Genomic DNA, 24,758 nt, shown 5'->3' with positions numbered 1-24,758 from the left:
ATGAATGCTACTTATGGTCTTGACTCTCAAGTTGTTGCAAATTTTTATAAAGCTTTTGCCTCTCATTTTGAATTGCCTAGGAAGAATTTTGATAAGTATCATGAACCTTATAAAGATAAAACTGATTCATCTATAAATAAATGTGTTGTAATTGAAACTGTTGATCATATTCTTCCTGAAGCTTATATTGGAAAAACTCCTTTCCCTGCTAAAATGAAGGAGTATTCTGTTATAACTAGTGCGGTTAATAAAAGTGCAAAGAAACCTATAGAACCTGAAGAGCAAATAAAGGTTGAACCTGCTATTGCAATAGTTAAATATATTGTGACTGAAAATGTAGAAGATGGTCATATTATTTTCTGTGAAGATGCTTCTAATATTGTTTCACATCCTAATAAGTCTAGGAAAACTAGTGTTCCTATGCTCTCTGTTAGAATTGGTGATCATTGCTATTATGGTTTTTGCGATATTGGTACAAGTATTAGTGCTATTCCTTATGAGCTTTACACGGAGATTATGCATGAAATTGGTTCTTGTGAACTTGAAGATATTGATGTGGTTATTCGGCTAGCTAATAGAGAAACTATCTCTCCTATTGGTATTGTTCGAGATGTGGAAGTTCTATGTGGTAAGATTAAATATCCTGCTGACTTTTTGGTGCTTGGTTCTGCTGCTAGTAAGTCTTGTCCTATTATTTTTGGTATACCTTTTCTAAATACTTGTGGAGCTGTTATAGATTGCAAGAAAGAGAAAATTGTGACTAAATTTGCTGGTGAATCTTATGAGTTTAATTTCTCTAAAATTTCCAAAACTCCTTATAAAGCTGATTTGCCTAATAATGATTTTAGAGTTGAACTGTGTGCATCTATTGCTCTTGCTCCTAATAATCCTTTTCAGCAACATTTGGAGGATAGTGAGAGTGAAGTCTTTAGGGAAGAAAGGAATGAGCTTGATGAAATTTTCCTTCATCAACCTATTCTTAAACATGATTTACCGGTTGAAGATCTAGGTACAACACCACCACCAAAGGAGGATCTTGTTTTTGATTTAAAACCTTTGCATGATAATCTTAAGTATGCTCATATTGATGATAAGAAAATATATCATGTTATTATTAGTTCTAAGCTTTCAGAGTTTGAGGAAGAAAGGTTATTGGAAATATTGAAGAAACACCGAGGAGCTATTGGCTACACTCTTGATGACTTGAAGGGGATTTCTCCCTCTATTTGCCAACATGCCATCAACATGGAAGATGATGCAAAGCCTGTTGTTGAACATCAGCGTTGTCTAATTCCTAAGATTAAGGATGTGGTAAGGAATGAGGTATTAAAACTTCTTGAAGCTGGTATTATATATCCTATTGCTGATAGTAGATGGGTTAGTCCTGTGCATTGTGTTCCTAAGAAAGGAGGAATAACTGTTGTACCTAATGATAATGATGAGCTCATCCCTCAAAGAGTAGTTGTAGGGTATAGAATGTGCATTGATTATCGAAAAGTTAATAAAGTTACTAAGAAAGATCATTACCCCTTACCCTTTATTGATCAAATGTTAGAAAGGTTGTCTAAAAATACTCATTTTTGCTTTCTTGATGGTTATTCTGGGTTCTCACAAATTGCTGTTAAAACTAAAGATCAAGAGAAAACCACTTTCACTTGTCCCTATGGAACTTATGCTTATAGACGTATGCCTTTTGGTTTATGTGATGCTCCTGCTACTTTTCAAAGATGCACTGCTATTTTTCATGGCTTTTGTGAGAAGATTGTAGAGGTATTCATGGATGATTTTTCTGTCTATGGGAATTCTTTTGATAATTGCTTGCAAAACCTTGATAAAGTTTTGCAGAGATGTGAAGAAACTAACCTTGTTCTTAATTGGGAGAAATGCCACTTTATGGTTAATGAAGGAATTGTATTGGGACATAAAATTTCTGAGAGAGGTATTGAAGTTGATAGAGCTAAAGTTGAAGCAATTGAGAAGATGCCCTATTCTAGGGATGTTAAAGGTATTCGTAGTGTTCTTGGTCATGCTGGGTTTTATAGGAGATTTATTAAAGACTTTTATAAGATTTCAAAGCCTCTTACTAATCTTCTTCAAAAAGATGTACCTTTTGTTTTTGATGATGATTGTAAGGAAGCTTTTGAAACTCTAAAGAAAGCCTTAACAACTGCTCCTGTAGTTGAACCTCCTGATTGGAATTTACCTTTTGAAATTATGTCACTACAAGAAATCTGCCATAAGTTGACAAAATAGAGGTGTCACTGAAACGTCAATAATGGCTACTTGTGACGTTACTGTGACGCTTTTCAAAACGTCGAAAGCTGGGAGTCAGCAGTGACTGCTTAAGACATTCCACTTGAAAACGTCGTAGAGCTTTGTGACGTTTTAAAATGTCATTGACGGCATGACGTTCCCAAAACGTCATGGGCACCTGCCCCCGAGTCCAGCGTGGCAATCCGACGTGGCAAAATTATGACGAAACCAAAACGTCTTAATTCAAAATCAGCCCGGTCCAATTCTGTATTCTACATGGGCCGAGCCCAATAATTCCAGCCTTTTACCATAAGCATTAGCCTTTGTTTTGGTCCATTTCTGTTTTGGGCCTTAGCCGTTTTGCACCCTTTTTCTATTTTGGGCCTCACCATTTTTACAGCCTTTCTCTATTTGGGCCTTAGCCTTTTACGATCCATTTATTCTTGGGTTGGTCAGGTTTATATTACCAAGATTAGACAATATATAAACATCAACACATGATGAAATCATCCATATAAGAGCAGTAACTGAATATATTACAATATTTTCACAAATCAGATATATATACAAGAAAGACACTGACAACAGATTCATATACAAGAGAGTTCAGCAGCCCCCTCCTGTTCTCGTGGATGATCGGAGGGTCTTGCCTCGCCATGGGCTTCAGAATTTTGGATTTCTTCTTTGCCTGTGCAGCTGCCTTTGACACTTCCTCGGCATTGTAACCTGAATGAGCAGAAAAGGGTGATAAATTCATTCTGTGTTGAAACTTGAAACCAAACGATAAACTAGGATGCAACTGGCATGGGTCAAGGCGTCATGTTGATCCATCGTCCCATTCTAGTTCATATGCTTCGACATGAATACAGAGGGAACATCCAATTAAGTTAGAATAAATTGTTAGATGGTACTGATCGACTTGCATTCATTCCTGAAACTTACTGTACTATCATCCAGTTGGGCAACCGCACCAATAGTTTAGAACAAATTAGTAGGTGTTAAATGAGTACATGTTCTTTTCTACATACATATTATACTGTGCAAAGACAAGTTCCTTTCTTGTTCATCTTATTTGATGTAAATTCAGTTTTCTTATTTGACAAACTACTGGATGTTTGGATTATCACAACTACCAAAGTATATCAGGAAACAATTGCTGTTAGCTGGCTCTTTATAGCTCAGCTCAAGTTTTGAACAAATGCTACCAAAAACAACAGCATGACAATAGATCTACTAAAATAGTACATGATAACAGATTAATCAATAAAGATGGTCACTCACAGTAAGGACTGGGCCAATTGTCAAATCTTCCAGCTTCCTTCTTTCAGAAAGTCCCTTCATTTTCTCAAGTAGCCCACTAGCTGACCAATTCTGCAATTAGAAGAAATCTTTCAAATAAACTACAAGAAAAGATGAACACGGTTATTGCAACCTATTGACAGGGAAGCACAAGCTTCTAATGAACTCCAAAAGTTCATACAGAACAATTCGTATTTCTTTCTTTCTCTTGAGCTTCTTGCATAATGTATCCAAACAACAGAAATCAATATGATAAGAGATAGCTGGACTTAAACCTAGTATTCATCAACTTACATGTACTAAAGATATCAGCACATGGGCCAATAAGTTATGAATAAACCCATCAAAATGTTTGGCAATTGTGGTTTCATTATTTAATCTTTACCTTGTGCATGAATAAATAACAATTCATAATTTTGCACACAGTTATTATTGCAATCAATTGACTGGAAAGCACAAGCTTCTAATGAGCTCCAAAAGTTCATAAAGAATAATTCATATATATTTTTCATTGACACACCTACAGAGCTAATTCTATTGGGTCAGTTTTGTTCATATATATTAAAACAGCAGCTAACTAACTCAATACCACAGGTGCAAGCAAGTTCAAAACAAGCAAGATAAACGATAACTCTAATTATGTCAGATAATTTGTACCAGGACAAACAGGAATGACATGGAATTAACATAACCAGCAATTAAAATCAATCAAGAGCTAGCCTGAGTTGGTCAGAGATAATTTGTACCAGGACAATCAAGAACGACATGGAATTAACATGCATACAAGATCTTCATTTAGCATCCCACCAGCAAGGGGCCATGGTAGTAAGAGTTGATTCTTCCATGTCGACAACCTCTTTGATTTGCAGTATGCTCATCAACATGTCGAAATAGAAAAACATAGGATTTAAATGAGTCTAACTCTAGAGTCTGCGAAGGAAAAATCACCGCCGATACCCCCATGTCGCCCACCTCTGGCTTGCACTCAGGTAATTGCATGAGTTACTTTGCCGAGGAAATAAATAGACGTCGCTAATTTAGAAAGGCATCAGCAAAACTGATGCCAAAGAAAAATGCAGGGATGTCACTAGCATCAGCAAAAGTAATGCCAGGAAGCAAATAAATCGAAGCCATCATGAATTCTAAGTTCCTGGAAGAGTAGAAACACAAGCTCGAATAATAGCATAAATAATCGCCATGGAGGAGGTTCCAGATCCAGAACTCATTAATAAATCTGGTATGTCCTCATAGCCAATCAATATATCATCCAATTATCTTTTCATTGGATAGAAAATTACGTATGATGAAACCAGAACACAACATCTTAATGTCACGGCAAACTACTAGTAAGGAAAAAACAAAACAAATTCCTATGCAGACATACACGGTGCAGTCCACAGAAAACAGGGAGTCACCGAGAGAGAAAGTGAGACCTTCCGATTTAGCACGACGCTGCTGTAGGAGAGGGCAACTGAGAACGAATTTTATGTTCTTGACTAGCCCATAAACAAGAACCAACACATTTTACTAACTTGTAGTGCTGTAATCTTAAGCATCAGACTGTATAACTAAACAACACATTCAGAAGGTAACAAGCTGTTAATTTTCTAATTACTAACAAGCTGCTCCAATTTTTCTGAATGAATAGGTAATATGAGCAGGTTCACATTCTGAAGCATGAAATTCTACAGATAATAATGTAACAACACAAGTATGCTTTCAGAACACAGCAAATCAATTCAAGCAAAGAACACAGAAAAGGAGCTAATAATCGACCTTGGGGATGAGTGTGTACTACTTGCGCGTCATTGTGTTGGTCGGTGCGGACTATGCAGATCTTGTCGCCCTGGCTCCGAGGCTGAAGTTGCCCTCGCTGCCAGAGCCGGAAGCAGCAGGTCGGGTGGATGCCGGCGTCGTGGGCATCGTGGTGATTCTCCTCTTGCACCCTCTGACAAAAAATGAAATGGTCAAAGTAAGCACAAGATCAAGATTTTATATAGCAGGGTAGTATCCTTCAAGATTGGTTCGTCATGCAAGATCGATTACAAATGCATGATTGAGAGATGACCTTCAGGTTTGTGCACGTCGTGGTGGTCTGGATCGACCTGGGCGATCTCCTCCTCCTGGTCTGCCATGTCCAGGACGTCACCTTGCGCGTCCTCGTCGTGTGCAGACGCCCAGCTGCAGCAGCTCATGCGCCGCCTGTCCTTGGCTGTGCCGACGACAACACACGGGCAGGGGGAGGCCGGCCTTGAGCTCCTCTTCATTTGCTGCACGGGAGCGGACTTGAGCAAGACTAAATCGATGTACAGGTGCCGGAGAGGAGAGGGGATCGGTAGATTACCGTGGCCGGCGAGCTCGACACGGACGCCGTTAAGAAGATCCAGCGCCGTCTTCATCCTGTGCCGCTGATGTTGCTTTCTCGCCCTGCCGTCGCCATGGGCGGCCGTGGCTGGTAAAGCTCAAGACGGAGGAGGGCCTATCATGGGCCCGGACGGCGTCCGCCGGCGAGGGCCAGCAGAGGGCGGTGGTCTTCGACGCCGGACAAGCAGCCGCTCCTCTAGGGTTTCGCGGAGGCGCGGGGATGCAGGGGCGGCGTGGGTCTGGGGGGGAGGGGACGGTGGTATGGTAGATGAGGAGGGGCGGGTAGTCTTGGGGCGGCGCGGTCTGGGTCAGTTTTGTTGAAGTGGTTTGGACTGGTCGTGGCGCGCGTGCCCAAAATTTTTAGGCGCCAATGGGAAAATTCAGCGCAGCAATTTCGGTTCATGTTTGGTGCGTTGGATTCATTGGACGGTTGAGATCCAAATCTGGGGCTGATCCTTGGTAGGTTGTTTCCTGGCTTCTGATTGGCTAGATTTTTTTTGGCCTGCTAATGACGTTTTGACCTAAATTGTCAATGACGTTTTTGCCCAATATGATGCGGGGTGGCTTTCGGACACCTCCGCCTCAAGACCGTCAAGTGCAACCCCGTCTATCGTCGATGCTACACCATGGCCAAAGAGTCCCCCAAGTGGACCTTCAACCATAAACCACGCTACACGCGACAAGGTGAACTCCTTCCTCTCGATACTCGACCTCGTCAATACCTTGAATGGAATGCTACCTCATATCGGTGTGCTACATATCATTAGGTACAAGAATCATCGAGGAACCGGAGAGGAGGAACACCCATGGTGCAAGGAAGCGAGGGAAGGGAAGAGGAGCCATTCATCATGGTGCAAGGAAGAAGGAAGAAGGAAGAAGAAGAAGAGAAGAAGGAAGAGGGAGGAGGAGGCCCAGCCGGCCCAGAGTCCGGTCCGACCGGGCCCCAGACCGACCTGCCCGGTTGGCGACCGGTCGACCGGCTCCACAACCGGACCGCCCGGTGCCAGGCCCGGTCTGACCGGCCCTGCATCGGATCCGACGGGAACTACCCACCAAACTGCCTAAGTTACCCACTTATGTACCTTTTTGCCATGTGTTGTCTTGTAGGCCTATATATAGACCCAAGACACCCCCCTTACCTCTTTAGACTTGTTTTGAACTCAAACCTAAATTTGAGCTTAGTCTCCCTTGGGTATCATCCCTCTGTAATCAAGGCACCTTGGTTGTTGATTTGGAACTTGTTGAGTGAGATTCTAGTACAAGATACTCTCTCTCCCTCATCAAGCTCTTCTTCTCCAATCCCAATCTCTCCCCGGGGAATTCTACCGCGTGTCTCTTCCTCGGAGATTCTATTGGCGTGGTCCATCGAGCCACGGAGGTAAGCATCGGGTGTATCGGGGTGTGTGTGTGCGTGAGTCTCGGAGTTCCTCGTGTTCATCGCCGTGTTCTTCGTGTTCCTCGCGTTTTCCCATCTTCCCCCTTGGTTTCGAAGTCAATCCGCGAGATCGGGCCACACACGGGGTCTTAGACCTCATCATATGGCATCAGAGCCACAAACCAGGCTGTAGATCTCATCATATGGTATCAGCAGCTCTTGGTTACCGCGGATTTGACCTCCCACCCACCCGATTTCGTCCCTAGAAAATTTTCCAAAAAATCCCCAAAAATAGCCCTAAATTGCCTCTTGACCGATCTGTGATTTGGTTGCGTTTTGAGTGGTTTTGGTCCGTGGATCTGGTGTTGTTGTGCTTGATCTACTATCTCCCCAACTTTTAGCCCCCAATTCCATCATTTCCCTTCGTTTTGGTCGATTTGGCTTGGTTTTCGTGAAGAACAGGAGAGAGAAAGCTTCATCCCGCGAAACCCGGTTTCGGCCCCGGTCAACCGGGCCACAGACCGGACGGGCCAGCACAGAACCCGGTCGACCGGGCGGCAACCGGACGAGCCAGCACAGAACCCGGTCGACCGGGCCACAGACCGGACGAGCCAGCACAGAACCCGGTCAACCGGGCCACAGACCGGACGAGCCAGCACAGAACCCGGTCGACCGGGCGGAAACCGGACAGGCCGGTCCAGGCGCCGGTCCAACCGGGCCCCAGACCGGGCGCATCCTCGCGCCCTCCTTCGACCTCGACGTCCGGCGATCTCCACCACCACCACCACCACCATCGCAGGTATAACTTGCAGCTTTCACCTTGTAACCCCTCTTCCTTTTGCGATCTATCCTACGAGCATTGCTTATCGAGTGTTGCGAGACATTGCACGTGGCCCCGATTGTGAGGTGTGTGTGTCGTGTGGAGTAAAGCTTCTAAGCAAAACTCGTGTGGCAAGATAGCAAAAGCGAGCTAACGCTAACATAGTGCGAGAAAAAGCCGCCAAACTACAAAAAGAGCACAAGTGTGCATAGTGCCATCATACATACCAAAGTGTACAAAGCGCCACCATAGATACAAAAGAGTGCAAGTGCCACCAAATACAAAAGAGGGAAAAGCTTTTAAGCAAAAGAGAGAAAAAGAGAAGAGAGGCCGCGTGTAAATCTTGTTGTCTCTTCGTTGCAACCAAAGCTTTGATCTCTTCTTGTGTTAGTGTGACACCGAGCACCCTTGATTAAGGGCTTCATACACTTTTCCGCTCATTCCTTGGTCGCACTAACCCCGTTCATCTCGTGTGTGTGTTCCATATCTTTTCCGTGTTTCTAGTGATCATCGCTTTGACATTTGATTTCGTTGGACTTCACCCACTCTTAACAACAAACTTGATTTCGGATTTCGTCTTTTGGCTTTCCACAACACTCGCCTAACACCATATTTGCTAGCTTTTGCGTGTGGTTTTGCGTGTGTTCCCGATACACTTGATCTTGCTTTCGGTTTGGTGGATTGCCTCAATACTATCTTACCTTGGTAAGAGTGCGAGGTAGTCTCCTTCCACTAACATACACCATATAGATCTTGTCATGCTAACATGTATAGCGACGAAGAAGATACGGAGGAGTACACGGAGCACTTCGAGGAGGATACCTCTTCAAGCACCGCGGATGTGGAGGAACATGTGGAGCTCGACACCGACTATGGCTCCGCGAGCATCGCCAACATGACCGACATCGAGGAGCTCTACACCGACTTTGGCTCCGCGAGCATCAACGACATGACCGACATCGAGGAGCTCTACATCGACAATGGCTCCTCAAGCATGGAGGACATGGTGGAGCAACGCCACGACTACGGCATCGACGACTTGGTGGAGCAACGCCACGTCTACAACATCGACACCATGGCGGAACCTCACCTAGTCTCCACAAGGAGCAACGACGATGCTCCCAAGTACCACCACTTGGCCATTGGAGCTACATATGAAGATGGAGGACCGCCACGATGGCACCATCATATGGATCATCAAGAGCGTCCCCACCATGATCGCCATCGACACACTTCTTCGAGCTCCACGAGGCGCCACCATGAGAGTGCTTATGCACAAGATCGTCGACCTCACGTACATCATATGGAGCAACAAGAGCGCCCCCAACATGATCGTCATCGACACTCTTCTCCAAGCTCCACAAGGCGCCGCAAGCAACATGCCAAGTCGCACGAGCCATCATCTAGGCATGGCAAGGACCGTCATCGACATACGTCACCACATGAGCTTCGCCGCCACAAGCCACTTCATGATCGCCATCGACCAACATCTTCCACGAGTCTTCGACGACACCACTCAAGCCATGGTGATGATGCCCGAAGACGAGAGCCTCGACATGAAGGCGACAAACACCATGATAGGGTGTCCACCACTACAAGGACGGCAAGTGCACATCGCGCATACCTTCCTCATGAGGCGACTTCTACCTCTTGCGCCACCACCACAATGGCCCCTACCTCGTCACATGCCTATGGACTCCGATGCTACAAGTGCAAGCAACAAGACCACCCTCCACGGGAATGTCCCAATCTCCTATGTGAGGTGTGCAAGGCCAAGGGTCACGTGGCATGGCAATGCACAACGCCAAGCGCCAAGAAGCTCTACTTCGACGAGCTCAATGCACAAGTCTCCAAGATGCCTATCGCGCCCACACTTCAAGATGAAGATCGCCAAGGTCAACTCAAGGTTGATGTGGATCCGAGCCTAGCTCTCTACTACACCACGACGCCACCGCTTGCGGATGACTTGGGAGGCGATGGAGTTGAGCATGGTGAGCATGGGATTCTCCCTTCACCTACGGAGGCGCATGGAGTTGAGATGGTTGAGCATGGGAATTTCCCTTCAACCAAGGAGGCGCATGGAGATGAGAAAGTCGAGCCTACTCCCCTATGCTTCATTGATGAGTTGGTAGCAATCCCATGTGAGAATGAGAGCCACTTAGCCCACTTGAGTGAGAGTGATAGTGAGTTGAGCGACTTCCACCCCATATGTGAGTTTGAGTGCTTCCGTTTGGAGGACATGAGTGACACACAAAGTGAGTTGAGAGAGGTAGATGATAGGTCCATGGAGGACATCGCATTTGCTAACACATTAACCTCTCCCTCGTTGGTGTCTTCTTATGTTGCCCTACGTTCCACGGAGGACGAGTTCCCGCTCATGGAGACGATGTACATGGTGCATGACGATGATGATATCTCACCATGCTTGCTCCAAGATGGATATATCGACCACATGGATCCTCCTACTTCCACAACACCTACTTCAAATGAGTCGGCCTACAAAGGTAACAACATAGGTGTTGATGATGCCATGATCCCACTAGTGGACATGATGAGTTATGAGTGCATGCATGATATCGATGATCCATTTGCTACTTCACATGCTACTTTCACTTTCCCATGTGATACTTTGCTTGATAACATTGTTGATCATGTGAAATTGAGTGCTTGTGATACCATGACCATGCCATGCTATGAGAGCTTCAATTTTCCTACCATTGCTTGCAATATGTTACCTACTTGCTCTTTCACATGTATTGCTTGCAATGACAATGATGATATTAGCTTCCGCATGCTTTGCCCAAAATGTTTGCACTACTCCATGATCGTTGCATCCAAGATTGTGAACAATTCCCCTTTCTTATGCTTGGTATGCAAACATGCTTATTTCATTGTCCACGAGATGGCCCCCATAGCCTTCTCCATTTTTGATGATCATGAGTACCCACATACCACACATGCACTTTCATGCCATTTGCACTATCGCCATGCATTTCATACTATCTTGCTTGACACTAATGGTGATGTGCACAAGTCTTGGAACACCATGATGGATGATGTGTTCCTCTACCATGCACATACGCTCTTTGTTTTGCTCATTCCATGTGTAGGTACACGACCATCGACTTCCACCGCTACGGAGCATGAGCTCACGAAACGCGCAATTGAGAGTTACCCCAACAAGGAACTAACCCGCGGGAATCACACCAAAGGGTATGTTCCCACAAGCCTTCGCCCTCAGGAGTTTCCGGCTTGCCTTGTCGAGTTTCCGGTTTGGTCCAACTCCTCGTCGCCCCTTTTGCCTCTTATGCAACTTATCTTGAAATATCTTGTTGGCGCAATGATTGTTGTATGCCTTGATGTTATCATCATACACTCCGAGAATATCAAGGACCATGTCATACATGTGAGAGACACCTTATGCATCTTGTGCCACATGTCACACAAAAAGTTGCTCTTCTTTGGATTTCTCATTTCATCTTTGGCATTTACAATGGATTCTTTCACACTTGAGGACACCCATACTCGGCTCAAGCCAACCATACTCTCCCAAGTTCGAAGTCTCCATCGCTTTGCCATTGCACATAACAATTTTGCCCCAAATTTTGCCGCCGACACTTGCCTTTTGTTTGTTCCACTTGTTTGGGACAATGCTACACCACACATTTTTGACACCATACAACTCTTACATGCACAAATTTTTGCCTTTCCACATGTTGGATACACCCACACTCTTTTGGTTCCCATTTTTGCCAAATGCCTCTTGGAGCTTTCCCTTCGCAAATGGTTTTTCTCCAAGTTCTTCTTCGACCGCGACTACCCGACTCTACATGGGACAACCGTCATGGACTACCTCTTCGATGAGGAGAAACAAGAGTCGAGGACGACTCTTCCCCAAGGGGGGGGAGATGATGCGGGGTGGCTTTCGGACACCTCCGCCTCAAGACCGTCAAGTGCAACCCCGTCTATCGTCGATGCTACACCATGGCCAAAGAGTCCCCCAAGTGGACCTTCAACCATAAACCACGCTACACGCGACAAGGTGAACTCCTTCCTCTCGATACTCGACCTCGTCAATACCTTGAATGGAATGCTACCTCATATCGGTGTGCTACATATCATTAGGTACAAGAATCATCGAGGAACCGGAGAGGAGGAACACCCATGGTGCAAGGAAGCGAGGGAAGGGAAGAGGAGCCATTCATCATGGTGCAAGGAAGAAGGAAGAAGGAAGAAGAAGAAGAGAAGAAGGAAGAGGGAGGAGGAGGCCCAGCCGGCCCAGAGTCCGGTCCGACCGGGCCCTGCACCGACCTGCCGGTTGGCGACCGGTCGACCGGCTCCACAACCGGACCGCCCGGCAGCCAGGCCCGGCCCGACCGGCCCTGCATCGGATCCGACGGAACTACCCACCAAACTGCCTAAGTTACCCACTTATGTACCTTTTTGCCATGTGTTGTCTTGTAGGCCTATATATAGACCCAAGACACCCCCCTTACCTCTTTAGACTTGTTTTGAACTCAAACCTAAATTTGAGCTTAGTCTCCCTTGGGTATCATCCCTCTGTAATCAAGGCACCTTGGTTGTTGATTTGGAACTTGTTGAGTGAGATTCTAGTACAAGATACTCTCTCTCCCTCATCAAGCTCTTCTTCTCCAATCCCAATCTCTCCCCGGGGAATTCTACCGCGTGTCTCTTCCTCGGAGATTCTATTGGCGTGGTCCATCGAGCCACGGAGGTAAGCATCGGGTGTATCGGGGTGTGTGTGTGCGTGAGTCTCGGAGTTCCTCGTGTTCATCGCCGTGTTCTTCGTGTTCCTCGCGTTTTCCCATCTTCCCCCTTGGTTTCGAAGTCAATCCGCGAGATCGGGCCACACACGGGGTCTTAGACCTCATCACAATAACGTCACGATTTTCTAGGGTTTTGCCCCCCCCCCCGAGTGGCCAAGGACGGTCAAAGCTAGAAACGTCATAAAGTTATGACATTTTGATTTCCAGTCATAAAAAAATATCATATTATGGCAGATTTCTTGTAGTGTGTGTGATGCTAGTGATTTTGCTGTAGGTGCTGTCCTTGGACAGCGAATAGATAAAAAATGGAATGTTATTCATTATGCTAGTAAAACTCTTGATGCTGCTCAAAGAAATTATGCTACAACTGAAAAAGAATTATTAGCTGTAGTCTTTGCTTGTGACAAGTTTAGACCTTATATTGTTGATTCAAAAGTTACAATTCATACTGATCATGCTGCAATTAGATATCTTATGGAAAAGAAAGATGCTAAGCCAAGGCTTATTAGATGGGTGCTTCTTTTGCAAGAATTTGATTTACATATTATAGATAGGAAAGGTGTTGATAATCCTATTGCTGATAATTTATCTAGATTAGAAAATATTGCTTATGATCCTGTTCCTGTTAATGATAGTTTTCCAAATGAACAATTGGCTGTAATAAAGGTGAGCTCGCGAGATAGTCCTTGGTATGTTGATTATGCTAACTTTATTGTTTCCAAGTACTTGCCTCCAACCTTTTCAGCCCAGCAAAGGAGGAAATTCTTTTATGACTTGAGGCATTATTTTTGGGATGACCCACACTTATATAAAGAAGGAGTGGATGGTATTATGCGAAGATGTGTTCCCGAATATGAACAACAAGAGATATTGAGTAAGTGTCATGGTAGTGTTTATGGAGGACATCACGCCGGAGATAGAACCGCGCAAAAGGTTCTACAATCGGGTTTTTATTGGCCAACTCTCTTTAAAGATGCAAGAAAGTTTATTTTATCTTGTGATGAATGTCAAAGGGTTGGTAATATCTCTAGACGTAATGAAATGCCTATGAATTATACTCTTTTTATTGAACCATTCGATTGTTGGGGATTTGACTTCATGGGTTCTTTCCCTTCTTCAGAAGGTAACACTCATATACTTGTTGCTGTTGATTATGTTACTAAATGGGTGGAAGCCATACCCACAAAAAGTGTTGATGGTGAGACCTCTTTAAGAATGCTTTTAGATATTATTTTTCCTAGATTTGGAGTTCCTAGATATCTTATGACTGATGGAGGTTCTCATTTTATTCATGGTGGTTTTATAAAAACTCTTGCTAAATATGGTATTAATCATAGGATTGCTTCCGCTTATCATCCTCAAACTAGTGGGCAAGTAGAATTAGCAAATAGAGAGATTAAATCTATCTTGCAAAAGATTGTTAATAAATCTAGAAAGAATTGGGCTAGTAAACTGAAGGAAGCACTATGGGCTTATAGAACTGCTTATAAAAATCCCATGGGTATGTCACCTTATAAAATGGTTTATGGGAAAGCTTGTCATTTACCTTTAGAACTAGAGCACAAAGCTTATTGGGCTTTAAGAGAACTAAATAAAGATCCTAAACTTGCCGGTAAGAAGAGATTGCTACAATTGAGTTCTCTAGATGAATGGAGAAGTGAAGCTTATGAAAATGCTAAACTCTTTAAAGAGAAAGTTAAGAAATGGCATGATAGAAGAATTATCAAAAAAGAATTTAATGTTGGGGATAAAGTCTTATTGTATCGGTCTCGTCTCGGATTTTTTGCAGGGAAATTACTCTCAAAATGGGAAGGACCATATGTCATTGTGGAGGTGTATCGTTCAGGGGCAATTAAAATTAGTTCTCTGCTAGGCGATGCCACACAAGTGGTGAATGGACAAAGACTCAAGCATTATATTTCTGGAGATTCTTATAATGAAGATGTTGATGTTATTCGAGTGGTAACTCCGGAAGTTTTCATCAAAGGTCAAATTGACAGTTCTGCAGAGTTCGACTTTGAATAGGTAACAGTACTGGTAATAAAAAGTCCCCGTTTAACTTTCCGAATAATGTTTTTGCTGTTTTTGGAATATATGAAAAATTACGAGATCGAAACGGAGTGGAGGAGACGCACGAGGGCCTGGTACTTTCTTTCCGTCGTGAAATTTTTTGCTATATAATCTCCCAGACCCCTTGAGGTCCGTATATCGTTTTCTCGTCGTGTTTTGTTTTGAGCTGTTTTCTGCCAGGATCTGTTTGATCTAGAGCCACCATGTCTTCGTCGGGAACTCCGAAGGACAACTTCTTTGAGGACGTCGTCAACCCGTACATGAACGAGCTGAAGATGCACCCCAAGGAATTGCTGCTCGTAGATGGGGAGTTGTAGATTGAAGATGTCCGAGGTCCTAAAGGAGAAGGAAGCTTGGAAGACAGGATGGAGAAACTAGAACAAGAGGTCTTCAACTACAAGAAGATGGCTGAGCGTGAAGTGGACATCTTCCACAAGATTGTGTCTGAACTTATTGATGGACACAAGAAGGAGACTGCAAGGCTGTGGGACGACATCCTCTCGCTTCACGACACCACCAACAAACTCCAAGCTCAACTCTATGCTGTTCAGAATCAAAACTGTGAGTATGAAAACAGGTTTAAACACATAAGCTATGTTGCTAGTTTCAGGATTCCTGAGACCAAGATGTCGTTTGTTGATGGAGAGCCTCTTCCTTGGAAGTCTGATGATGGGAAGAATTCATCACCACCACCGCCGAAGGAGTAATTCATCATTGGTATTGGTACCCCCTTGGTTTGTTCCAAGCTTGGGGGGAGTGCCGCGGTATCACATCATCACTATCTTTTATCTTTTTACTATCAAGTAGTGTCATATCATGAGTAGGGAAGTTATCATATAAGATGGGTTGCAGTGTGGAAGTATCTCTCTTTAGTTGGTTATCTATGTATCCCTTGGTGTGAGTTATCGTTATGGAATATTAATGAGAAGTCTTATCATTTACATATTGCACATCTTATTTTAGTTTGCAATCTCTATTATATGATTGATCTTGTTGTTAGTATTGGTATCACTTTGGGAGCATTGAGTAAATCTATTTGGTTTTGGCAAACTTAGCATTGGTCAATAGCAACAACACTTTGAGGTTTAAGTAGAAAAGAGAAATACATGTAGATATGTTGTTTCATTATCTTTCTTTCTTGTTAGCTCTTAGCTTATTATTCTGAAGTTAAAATTGTTTGTGCTTACAAGGAAGATGCATGATTGTTTCCATCACATGTGTATTTGTTTGTTTCCCTCAACTCTTATGCTTGCTAATTAACCTTGCTAGCCGAAGACCTGTACTGAGAGGGAATGCTTCTCGTGCATCCAAACCTTAACCCAAAACCTATGCCATCAGTGTCCACCATAACTACATATTATGTGGTATTTTCTGCCATTCTAAGTAAACACTTCATGTGCTACCTTTAAACAATTCAAAATTTATCATCCCTTATTTGTGTCAATGTTTTATAGCTCATGAGGAAGTATGTGGTGTTTTATCTTTCAATCTTCACTAGTAGGAAAACCCTTATAGGCGGAGCTTAGTTCTGTGGCGCACCGTTAAAAATGAGCCACAGAAAGTTATTTTGTGGCGCACCAGGCAAGGTGCGCCACAGAAATAGCTTAATGTGGCGCACCAGGGGACCGTGCACCACAAAAACTTAGTGGGGCCCACACCCTGTCACCCCCAATCATTGGTTTTACTATTTCTATGGCGCACTGACCACAGTGCGCCACAGAAATTGGTTATTCTGTGGCGCAGGTCCGCGGTGTGCCACAAAAATAAGCTATTATGTGGCGCAGCTTGCCTGGTGCGTGATGCGTGTGGTTGACACGTCCGTTGGGAACCCCAAGAGGAAGGTGTGATGCGCACAGCGGCAAGTTTCCCTCAGTAAGAAACCAAGGTTTAATCGAACCAGTAGGAGTCAAGAAGCACGTTGAAGGTTGATGGCGGCGGGATGTAGTGCGGCGCAACACCAGAGATTCCGGCGCCAACGTGGAACCTGCACAACACAACCAAAGTACTTTGCCCCAACGAAACAGTGAGGTTGTCAATCTCACCGGCTTGCTGTAACAAAGGATTAACCGTATTGTGTGGAAGATGATTGTTTGCAGAAAACAGTAGAACAAGTATTGCAGTAGATTGTATTTCAGTATAGAGAATTGGACCGGGGTCCACAGTTCACTAGAGGTGTCTCTCCCATAAGATAAACAGCATGTTGGGTGAACAAATTACAGTTGGGCAATTGACAAATAAAGAGGGCATGACCATGCACATACATATTATGATGAGTATAGTGAGATTTAATTGGGCATTACGACAAAGTACATAGACCGCCATCCAGCATGCATCTATGCCTAAAAAGTCCACCTTCAGGTTATCATCCGAACCCCCTCCAGTATTAAGTTGCTAACAACAGACAATTGCATTAAGTATTGCGCGTAATGTAACTAGTAACTACATCCTTGAACATAGCACTAATGTTTTATCCCTAGTGGCAAAAGCACATCCACAACCTTAGAACTTTCTGTCACTGTCCCAGATATCAATGGAGGCATGAACCCACTATCGAGCATAAATACTCCCTCTTGGAGTTACAAGCATCTACTTGGCCAGAGCATCTACTAGTAACGGAGAGCATGCAAGATCATAAACAACACATAGACATAACTTTGATAATCAACATAACAAGTATTCTCTATTCATCGGATCCCAACAAACGCAACATATAGAATTACAGATAGATGATCTTGATCATGTTAGGCAGCTCACAAGATCCGACAATGAAGCACAATGGGGAGAAGACAACCATCTAGCTACTGCTATGGACCCATAGTCCAGGGGTAGACTACTCACACATCACTCCGGAGGCGACCATGGCGGCGTAGAGTCCTCCGGGAGATGATTCCCCTCTCCGGCAGGGTGCCGGAGGCGATCTCCTGGATCCCCCGAGATGGGATCGGCGGCGGCGGCGTCTCTGGAAGGTTTTCCGTATCGTGGCTCTCGGTACTGGGGGTTTCGCAACGGAGGCTTTAAGTAGGCGGAAGGGCAGGTCAGGAGGCGGCACGAGGGCCCCACACCACAGGGCCACGCGGCCAAGGGGGGCCGCGCCGCCCTAGGGTGTGGCCCCCTCGTGGCCCCACTTCGTCTCCTCTTCGGACTTCTGGAAGCTTCGTGGAAAAATAGGACCCTGGGCGTTGATTTCGTCCAATTCCGAGAATATTTCGTTACTAGGATTTCTGAAACCAAAAACAGCAGAAAACAGCAACTGGCACTTCGGCATCTTGTTAATAGGTTAGTTCCAGAAAATGCACGAATATGACATAAAGTGTGCATAAAACATGTAGATAACATCAATAATGTGGCATGGAACATAAGAAATTATCGATACGTCGGAGACGTATCAGCATCCCCAAGCTTAGTTCTGCTCGTTCCGAGCAGGTAAAACGATAACACAGATAATTTCTGGAGTGACATGCCATCATAACCTTGATCATACTATTTGTAAAGCATATGTAGTGAATGCAGTGATCAAAACAATGTATATGACATGAGTAAACAAGTGAATCATATAGCAAAGACTTTTCATGAATAGCACTTCAAGACAAGCATCATTAAGTCTTGCATAAGAGTTAACTCATAAAGCAATAATTCAAAGTAAAGGCATTGAAGCAACACAAAGGAAGATTAAGTTTCAGCGGTTGCTTTCAACTTGTAACATATATATCTCATGGATATTGTCAACATAGAGTAATATAATAAGTGCAATAAGCAAATATGTAGGAATCAATGCACAGTTCACACAAGTGTTTGCTTCTTGAGGTGGAGAGAAATAGGTGAACTGACTCAACAATGAAAGTAAAAGAATGGTCCTCCATAGAGGAAAAGCATCGATTGCTATATTTGTGCTAGAGCTTTGATTTTGAAAACATGAAACAATTTTGTCAACGGTAGTAATAAAGCATATGTATCATGTAAATTATATCTTACAAGTTGCAAGCCTCATGCATAGTGTACTAATAGTGCCCGCACCTTGTCTTAATTAGCTTGGACTACCGGATCATCGCAATGCACATGTTTTAACCAAGTGTCACAAAGGGGTACCTCTTTTATGCATAAGCATGTAACAACAATTAATAATTTTATGCATAAGCATGTAACAACAATTAATAATTTTCTCATATGAGATTGAGGATATATGTCCAAAACTGAAACTTCCACCATGGATCATGGTTTTAGTTAGCGGCCCAATGTTCTTCTCTAACAATATGCATGCTTAACCATAAGGTGGTAGATCTCTCTTACTTCAGACAAGACGAACATGCATAGCAACTCACATGAAATTCAACAAAGAGTAGTTGATGGCGTCCCCAGAAACATGGTTATCGCACAACAAGCAACTTAATAAGAGATAAAGTGCATAAGTACATATTCAATACCACAATAGTTTTTAAGCTATTTGTCCCATGAGCTATATATTGCAAAGGTGAATGATGGAATTTTAAAGGTAGCACTCAAGCAATTTACTTTGGAATGGCGGAAAATACCATGTAGTAGGTAGGTATGGTGGACACAAATGGCATAGTGGTTGGCTCAAGTATTTGGATGCATGAGAAGTATTCCCTCTCGATACAAGGTTTAGGCTAGCAAGGCTTATTTGAAACAAACACAAGGATGAACCGGTGCAGCAAAACTCACATAAAAGACATATTGAAAACATTATAAGACTCTACACCGTCTTCCTTGTTGTTCAAACTCAATACTAGATATTATCTAGACCTTAGAGAAACCAAATATGCAAACCAAATTTTAGCATGCTCTATGTATTTCTTCATTAATGGGTGCAAAGCATATGATGCAAGAGCTTAAACATGAGCACAACAATTGCCAAGTATCACATTACCCAAGACATTAATAGCAATTACTACATGTATCATTTTCCAATTCCAACCATATAACAATTTAACGAAGAAGAAACTTCGCCATGAATACTATGAGTAGAAACTAAGGACATACTTGTCCATATGCTACAGCGGAGCGTGTCTCTCTCCCATAAAGTGAATGCTAGGATCCATTTTATTCAAACAAAACAAAAAACAAAAACAAACCGACGCTCCAAGAAAAGCACATAAGATGTGATGGAATAAAAATATAGTTTCAGGGGAGGAACCTGATAATGTTGTCGATGAAGAAGGGGATGCCTTGGGCATCCCCAAGCTTAGACGCTTGAGTCTTCTTAATATATGCAGGGGTGAACCACCGGGGCATCCCCAAGCTTAGAGCTTTCACTCTCCTTGATCATGTTGCATCATACTCCTCTCTTGATCCTTGAAAACTTCCTCCACACCAAACTTAGATCAACTCATTAGAGGGTTAGCGACAATAAAAATTAACATGTTCAGAGGTGACACAATCATTCTCAACACTTCTGGACATTGCATAAAGCTACTGGACATTAATGGATCAAAGAAATTCATCCAACATAGCAAAAGAGGCAATGCGAAATAAAAGGCAGAATCTGTCAAAAACAGAACAGTTCGTATTGACGAATTTTATCGAGGCACCAGACTTGCTCAAATGAAAATGCTCAAATTGAATGAAAGTTGAGTACATATCTGAGGATCACTCACGTAAATTGGCATAATTTTCCGAGTTACCTACAGGGAAAACAGCCCAGATTCGTGACAGCAAAGAAATCTGTTTCTGCGCAGTAATCCAAATCTAGTATGAACTTTTCTATCACGGCTTTACTTGGCACAACAAAACACTAAACTAAGATAAGGAGAGGTTGCTACAGTAGTAAACAACTTCCAAGACACAAAATAAAAACAAAGTACTGTAGGTAAAAACCATGGGTTGTCTCCCATAAGCGCTTTTCTTTAACGCCTTTCAGCTAGGCGCAGAAAGTGTGTATCAAGTATTATCAAGAGACGAAGTGTCAACATCATAATTTGTTCTCATAATAGAATCAAAAGGTAACTTCATTCTCTTTCTAGGGAAGTGTTCCATACCTTTCTTGAGAGGAAATTGATATTTTATATTACCTTCCTTCATATCAATGATAGCACCAACAGTTCGAAGAAAAGGTCTTCCCAATATAATGGGGCAAGATGCATTGCATTCAATATCCAAGACAACAAAATCAACGGGGACAAGGTTATTGTTAACGGTAATGCGAACATTATCAACTTTCCCCAAAGGTTTCTTTGTAGAATGATCAGCAAGATTAACATCCAAATAACAATTTTTCAGCGGTGGCAAGTCAAGCATATTATAAATTTTCTTAGGCATAACAGAAATACTTGCACCAAGATCACATAAGGCATTACAATCAAAATATTTAACCTTCATCTTAATGATGGGCTCCCAACCATCCTCTAGCTTTCTAGGAATAGAGGCTTCGCGCTCTAGTTTCTCTTCTCTAGCTTTTATGAGAGCATTTGTAATATGTTGCGTGAAAGCCAAATTTATAGCACTAGCATTAGGACTTTTAGCAAGTTTTTGCAAGAACTTTATAACTTTAGAGTTGTGGCAATCATCAAAATTCAAACCATTATAATCTAAAGCAATGGGATCATCATCCCCAATGTTGGAAAAAATTTCAGCAGTTTTATCACAGGCAGTTTCAGCAGTTTCAGGTAGTTTCTCGCGCTTTGCATTAGAAGTGGAAACATTGCTAACACCAATTCTTTTATTATTAATAGTAGGAGGTGCAGCAACATGTGTAGCATTAGCATTACTAGTGGTGGTAATAGTCCAAACTTTAGCTACATTCTTCTCTTTAGCTAGTTTTTCATTTTCTTCTCTATCCCACCTAGCACGCAATTCAGCCATTAATCTTATATTCTCATTAATTCTAACTTGGATGGCATTTGCTGTAGTAACAATTTTATTTTCAATATCCCTATTAGGCATAACTTTCGATTTCAAGAGATCAACATCAGAGGCAAGACTATCGACTTTAGAAGCAAGTATATCAATTTTCCCAAGCTTTTCTTCAACAGATTTGTTAAAAGCAGTTTGTGTACTAATAAATTCTTTAAGCATGGCTTCAAGTCCAGGGGGTGAACTCCTATTATTGTTGTAAGCATTCCCATAAGAATTAGCATAACCGTTACCATTATTATAAGGATATGGCCTATAGTTATTACTAGAATTGTTCCGATAAGCATTGTTGTTAAAATTATTATTTTTAATGAAGTTGACATCAACAGGTTCTTCTTGTGCAACCAATGAAGCTAACGGAACATTATTAAAATTAACATTAGGCCTACCATTCACAAGCATAGACATAATAGCATCAATCTTATCACTCAAGGAAGAGGTTTCTTCGACAGAATTTACCTTCTTACCTTGTGGAGCTCTTTCCGTGTGCCATTCAGAGTAGTTGATCATCATATTATCAAGAAGCTTTGTTGCTTCACCAAGAGTAATGGACATAAAGGTACCTCCAGCAGCTGAATCCAATAAATTCCGCGAAGAAAAATTTAGTCCTGCATAGAAGGTTTGGATGATCATCCAAGTAGTCAGTCCATGGGTTGGGCAATTTTTAACCAGAGATTTCATTCTTTCCCAAGCTTGAGCAACATGTTCAGTATCTAATTGTTTAAAATTCATTATGCTACTCCTCAAAGATATAATTTTAGCAGGGGGATAATATCTACCAATAAAAGCATCCTTGCATTTAGTCCATGAATCAATACTATTCTTAGGCAGAGATAGCAACCAATCTTTAGCTCTTCCTCTTAATGAGAAAGGGAACAATTTTAATTTTATAATGTCACCATCTACATCTTTATATTTTTGCATTTCACATAGTTCAACAAAATTATTAAGATGGGCAGCAGCATCATCAGTAACTAACACTGTAAAATTGCTCTCGCATAACAAGATTCAAGAAAGCAGGTTTAATTTCAAAGAATTCTGCTGTAGTAGCAGGTGGAGCAATAGGTGTGCATAAGAAATCATTATTATTTGTGGTTGTGAAGTCACACAACTTAGTATTTTCAGGGTTGGCCATTTTAGCAACAAGAAATAAAGCAAACTAGATAAAGTAAATGAAAGTAACTAATTTTTTTGTGTTTTTGATATAGCAAACAAGATAGCAAATAAAGTAAAACTAGCAACTAATTTTTTTGTATTTTGATTTAGTGCAGCAAACAAAGTAGTAAATAAAACTAAGCAAGACAAAAACAAAGTAAAGAGATTGAGAAGTGGAGATTCCCCTTGCAGCGTGTCTTGATCTCCCCGGCAACGGCGCCAGAAATTTGCTTGATGCGTGTGGTTGACACGTCCGTTGGGAACCCCAAGAGGAAGGTGTGATGCGTACAGCGGCAAGTTTTCCCTCAGTAAGAAACCAAGGTTTAATCGAACCAGTAGGAGTCAAGAAGCACGTTGAAGGTTGATGGCGGCGGGATGTAGTGCGGCGCAACACCAGAGATTCCGGCGCCAACGTGGAACCTGCACAACACAACCAAAGTACTTTGCCCCAACGAAAGCTGAGGTTGTCAATCTCACCGGCTTGCTGTAACAAAGGATTAACCGTATTGTGTGGAAGATGATTGTTTGCAGAAAACAAGAGAACAAGTATTGCAGTAGATTGTATTTCAAGATAGAGAATTGGACCGGGGTCCACAGCTCACTAGAGGTGTCTCTCCCATAAGATAAACAAGCATGTTGGGTGAACAAATTACGCTTGGGCAATTGACAAATAAAGAGGGCATGACCATGCACATACATATTATGATGAGTATAGTGAGATTTAATTGGGCATTACGACAAAGTACATAGACCGCCATCCAAAGCATGCATCTATGCCTAAAAAGTCCACCTTCAGTTATCATCCGAACCCCTCCGATTAAGTTGCTAACAACAGACAATTGCATTAAGTATTGCGCGTAATGTAACTAGTAACTACATCCTTGAACATAGCACTAATGTTTTATCCCTAGTGGCAACATCACATCCACAACCTTAGAACTTTCTGTCACTGTCCCAGATATCAATGGAGGCATGAACCCACTATCGAGCATAAATACTCCCTCTTGGAGTTACAAGCATCTACTTGGCCAGAGCATCTACTAGTAACGGAGAGCATGCAAGATCATAAACAACACATAGACATAACTTTGATAATCAACATAACAAGTATTCTCTATTCATCGGATCCCAACAAACGCAACATATAGAATTACAGATAGATGATCTTGATCATGTTAGGCAGCTCACAAGATCCGACAATGAAGCACAATGGGGAGAAGACAACCATCTAGCTACTGCTATGGACCCATAGTCCAGGGGTAGACTACTCACACATCACTCCGGAGGCGACCATGGCGGCGTAGAGTCCTCCGGGAGATGATTCCCCTCTCCGGCAGGGTGCCGGAGGTGATCTCCTGGATCCCCCGAGATGGGATCGGCGGCGGCGGCGTCTCTGGAAGGTTTTCCATATCGTGGCTCTCGGTACTGGGGGTTTCGCAACGGAGGCTTTAAGTAGGCGGAAGGGCAGGTCAGGAGGCGGCACGAGGGCCCCACACCACAGGGCCGCGCGGCCAAGGGGGGGGCCGCGCCGCCCTAGGGTGTGGCCCCACTTCGTCTCCTCTTCGGACTTCTGGAAGCTTCGTGGCAAAATAGGACCCTGGGCGTTGATTTCGTCCAATTCCGAGTATATTTCGTTACTAGGATTTCTGAAACCAAAAACAGCAGAAACAAAGAATCGGCACTTCGGCATCTTGTTAATAGGTTAGTTCCAGAAAATGCACGAATATGACATAAAGTGTGCATAAAACATGTAGATAACATCAATAAT

At 42.9% G+C, this 24,758-nt stretch overlaps 1 long non-coding RNA gene across 1 annotated transcript; it reads right to left on the bottom strand.

Annotated features, from left to right (window-relative positions):
- Nucleotides 1–5,153: 5,153 nt before the first annotated feature.
- Nucleotides 5,154–6,409, bottom strand: LOC127348836 (uncharacterized). Its single transcript, XR_007879969.2, has 3 exons — nt 5,897–6,409; nt 5,621–5,822; nt 5,154–5,500 (listed from the first exon to the last, which is right to left on the bottom strand). It is a non-coding gene; the product is annotated as an uncharacterized lncRNA (long non-coding RNA).
- Nucleotides 6,410–24,758: the final 18,349 nt, after the last annotated feature.

This window comes from Lolium perenne, chromosome 4, assembly GCF_019359855.2.
Source record: "Lolium perenne isolate Kyuss_39 chromosome 4, Kyuss_2.0, whole genome shotgun sequence".
Classification (NCBI taxonomy): domain Eukaryota; kingdom Viridiplantae; phylum Streptophyta; class Magnoliopsida; order Poales; family Poaceae; genus Lolium; species Lolium perenne.
Note: the sequence above shows the minus strand (reverse complement) of the source record. Positions and strands in the feature narration are given on the sequence as shown.